We start from the raw sequence: 5,033 nt of genomic DNA, 5'->3' as shown, positions 1-5,033 counted from the left end.
CTGGAAGTGTGGGAGGAGAAAGCAGTAATTCCTCTTTGCTCTGCTGAGAGCTATCAGATAAGGCTGATCTCATCTTGCAGAATGTCTGAGCTGCAGTGCTACAGGCACAGACTAGTTGTTGGGCAGCTTCTCAAAGGAGCAGCATGAGAGCTCTGCCCATGCCTCAGGAGAAGGGAGCCAGCTGACATAACCCACACAGGCTGCTGAATGGCTTCACCACCTCCAGTCTTGTCCCTGCCTCTTCTACACCACACCCTCCCCAGCTCCAGCTGCAGAAAGAGCTCTTCTCATAAGGAATTCCTACTTCAGCTGATCTTCTAGAACAGATGATCTGTACTTTTAAGGCTTTCACCAGCAGCACTTGGTACTATGGCACCAGTACACCTGGCACTAAGTGCTCACAAAAATAGGTCTGTAAGGCACTAATTCTGCTCTGCCATCTTACTGAAGTCTCCTAGATCCAAACACCACAACTGTTCTCATTGTGTTCTCCAAGAGAATCATAAAAAAAGAATCAGAAGAATATGAGATGTAATTTCCTGGTTATGGAGTGGTTTATTTTCACTCTATTAAACATAACCAAACTATGCAATAACTAAAGCTGATTCTCAGAGTGCTGCTAAAAATTCCCCACACAGCTGGCTAGATAGGATTTAAAACTCTGCCCCATTCTTAGAAGTCCACATCTTCAGCAGTTGGAAAATGCTAAGTTGCAAGCAATGCATTCCACAACATGTTTAAGGCACCCATCCTGAGTATTTCAGATTCTTTGTGGGTTTTCTTGTTTCAGTTTACATTCAAAAAACAAAACAAACAAAAAAACCCAAGAAAAACCCCCAAACCAGCACAAAACAAACACAGTCCTATCAATTACCTGGGCACTTGAACACACTCTATTAAGAGTCTCTCACTGGATATCACCACAGTAATTACACTTAAACTATTCGCTGAAGAGGGATTTTTAGATGAGACACAACAGTGTTAAAGGTGCTTTGGAGAGCCTCCCATATCAAGAGGCTCATAAAATGCACAAGACTAAGAACTGACAAGTCTGGGAACATGAGAAAGGCTACACAAAACATGGTTAACTGATTAAAAAATAATTGGTATACTTCAACAAAGTTCACTGTGTAATTTTAGAAAATAGGGGCTGGATGGTCCATATTTAGCACAATTGCACTTTTAGCTGGGTTCAACTCTATCCTATCAACATAAGATAGATCCCTACCACAGAAGGGACATCTAAGCCTGTGCTGCATTCTAAAACCTCTCCATAGCATTGAAAGGTGCCTGAGCAGCAGATGTACCATAAAATATGATTTTAAAAAAATCAATGTGTTAAAAAAACCTGATAATAATGATGAATAGCAGGTTTTTTTAATATGAGTTTAAATAATTAATTTATAGTTATGAATAGCAACAGGAAGGGAGTTGTACCAACTGAAACATAATAGTCCAAGGCTTTTCCTCCCAGAGATTTAGGGTGTGTATCTACTCAAACAAGTACATGAGGTAGAATTCAGCTTTATAAAATGGTAAAAATCTGAGATTTTTGGATATTGTTTTGCTTCAGTAAGAGGACCCAAGAAATTCATTATGTTAAAAGACCTGCCTAGTAGGGCATTACTTCTCCAAAATTTGCCTTCAAAGCAAAATTTAATCCCTCCTGAGAGCTGACAGGTGTTTTGTTATAAACTTCCTCTAAGATCCTAAAATATATACTGTTTTTAATAATTTCAAATGTGTAATTTGATGGAGGGACATAAGCCTTATTTAGATTTTCAAATTTCTATTCCTTGTTAGTTTATTTTCTACCTGTAAAATGCCTCACTGTTTCTAGCTGGAGAAGAGACTGTCTCAATCAGTTGAGGCACCCCCAATAACAGACTTTTGGGCCAATTGACAGGATGGCTGCAGTAAACATTTGTATTGAGAGACCTTCAGTGAAATTTATCTCCTCCCTATTCCTGCTGTCAGAGTCAAGGCTACACGTAGACAAATGCATAGGGGCAGTACATTTGCTCACTGTAAGAATATAGAGTTGCTTTTTGTACTGAGTCCAAAACACCCTTCTTGTGTTTCAAACACATTTACCAAAGGCAGCTCATCACAAAGCAAAATTATCAAACTAGTTAAGATGAACAAAATGTGATTCATTAACTCAGTAACCACTCTTTCCAGAAAGTACAAGCTATGTTTTCAGCTGATAACAATCTAATCAACTCCATTCGCTTCAAACTCATGTTTTAAAAAAGTGAAAGTTTCTTTCTCCTTACCTTTAATGCAATGTTTCTTCTCAGACGCAATTGTTTGCTACTAAAATAATCTATGTCTCACTGTACCTTAGGCTAATTCTGTGTTTCAAAAGGCTGATGTTGTATGTAGAGTGTGGCCACAGAAAGCCACTATAGCTCTGAAGACCATTCCAGGACTTAGACATTGCTCCAGAAATGGACAAGAGTACTTGCATTTTCAGCTGTGAAAATGCTTCTATGGTTCTTCTAGATTTTGGTTCATGATATTGCATTTTTCTAAATTTTCTGTAAGACTTCATAATGAAACTCTCTCACCTTGTGTTGTAGATTTTCATTATTATTCTTAAATTAGGTACACAGTGCAAAAGGGAAATGAACAAAGAAATAAGTGAAGCCAAAAAATCCAACCTATATGACTCATTATATGATACAGAAACATTTTCTGCATCACTCAGAGAATCTTTCCTACCAAAAGAAAAATAAACTTTTTCTTAAAGTTGCAGAATAGGTAGATAGTTTCCTCTGGATATGTTCCTGGCAGGCAGGTTCTGAGAAACCTTGTTCCAAGAATCCTGTGGACTGAAAGCAGCTGTTCAGATTTGCTGCTCTAAACTTTACTCCATGGATACTCCTACTGGCAAGGCAGGCTTACCGGGCAGACAAAATGACAGCTGGTCCATTTCTCCTCTTGCACATAAATCCCATTTAGAATAGGATTAAGATAACTGGAAAACAACCTATTGACTGAACAACAAATCCTGCCTAGCAAGGGGATATAGATGATTCAAACAATTTAAAATATTTGAAGTGAGTTTAAAATACTTTCTTAATAATGGTCACCAAAAAACAGAAGCAACATTCTAGAAACCTTCTTCAGGTTACCTCAATTTCCTGGTGTAGATTAGGGAAAGACATAAGTTAAATACTTTTCCAGTCTGTAACTATGTAACATCCACAAGTAGTGTTTTTAAAAACACTTAAATAATTTGCAATCATAAATTTAAGAGAATATTTTAGATTATAAAAATTCTAAGCAATGCAAACCTGTTGATTTTAATCTGATCTTGAAATACAAATTAATTCCTCCATCCATTGAGTGTAAACCCCATTTATTTCAGAGTACAAATTCTAGCCTCAAACAGACATCCTTACTTCTGATGTAATCCCTTGCTGCTTTAAATATTTTTTTAAATGTTCTGAAGCCCATATACACACTTAAAATTTAAGATGAACTTCACAGGGGACAAAGGTAAAACAAGTTGGTTTTGGCTTTTTCAATGCTTGGTAAGGCAGGCTATCTTAACTTACGAAAACTTAAAGACTGTCTCTCTATTGGCTTCTGCAGAACAATATATTTATTTCCACAGGGTGGTTGAATTTATTCTCTTATCAATAAACAAAACTTATTTAAACTCCCACATAATCTGTCTCTTGATACACCTCAATATTCTTGTCTTTAAACTTTGCATTTGCTTTAATATTGTAATTTTTAAAATTCCAGGTGCTGACCAAACAAAGCATATATTAATATTTTAAAAATAGAAATTAACTCTTCACTGGAGAATAAAAATGGGATCTCTGCAAGTTTTAACAAAACCTCAGGGTGGATCAGAGTATAAAGAAAACAGTAATGAATCCTTAATCCCTAGTGCAGAGGGGGAAAATCTGCTCATGCATATGAAGGAGTGATGAAAGAAGAAAATTGAAATTAAATATTGGTTTCAATTGAATTATAAGGCTGTAATTTCACCATCAAGTGTTCAATTCTGTAGCATCTTAGAATTTGCTAATAATGAGCTTGATTTGCCACTAAGCTTCAGGTCACTGTACCAACATGTAAAATAAACCCCATCACCAAATCCTGCTGAGTTGAGTCATGTCAGTGAATTAGCAGGAAAATCCCAAACATGCTGACTGACTCTTCTGCTGGTGTCCTTACAAAGACTAAAGTTACATGATACTGAAGGTAACAAAGGGATTCCAGAATCATATTACACCTTTATGTTGTTTGATTTGCTTAGAATTTTTTCCACAACTGGATTTTACTAAGGCAGTTCCACTTGTTCTGCAAGTTTCCTAGATTGATTTTGGGCGGCTGACTCTCACTCAGGTAAATGGAAAGGTCAAAATGTGCGCCATCCCTTAAGGCACAGAATGCTGTTTTCAGCAGAAGTCTGCAGCAAGTCAGCTGAATAAAAATCCAGCCTGAGAGCCACCAGCATTTTAGATTCATCTTGGTAACACTGCAGTGATGATCCTGAAATCCTTACTTAGACAAATCTTCCCCTGAGTCCCAGATAGCTGACCAGTAATTGCACAGATTAACACTTGCATTTAATGAAAGACCTGACTGCTTAAAGTTTATCTTACTTCAGGTTAGCAGTTCTAAAACTCTTCCAGCTATGAATACAAGTTTTCTAAAAATTTCACCTACAAAACTAAATTGAAACAGCCATCTCAAAGAACTCCATGCCAATTACAATGCTAATATTACAAGAGGTTAAAACATACTGGTGAAATAAGATAAATAATTTAAATAATAAACTTTATCAGTTTAAATAAACTTAATAAATTTAAAATATCTGTTTATCACCAGAAGCATAGAAAAATAGAGGAAAGAGAAATAGGAACATAATAAAAGTTTACTTCAACCGTGGCCTTGTAAGAGTCTGTTTTGGGCATTTAACAGTTAAAGAAGCAGTGGCATGCTAACCGAGCACATTAAAACAAAGAGTTGGCAGCTCCTGAAGGAAAAGAGCTTGTGCTCCACTGTTCCAA

Source organism: Poecile atricapillus, chromosome 7, assembly GCF_030490865.1.
Source record: "Poecile atricapillus isolate bPoeAtr1 chromosome 7, bPoeAtr1.hap1, whole genome shotgun sequence".
NCBI classification, from domain to species: domain Eukaryota; kingdom Metazoa; phylum Chordata; class Aves; order Passeriformes; family Paridae; genus Poecile; species Poecile atricapillus.
Note: the sequence above shows the minus strand (reverse complement) of the source record.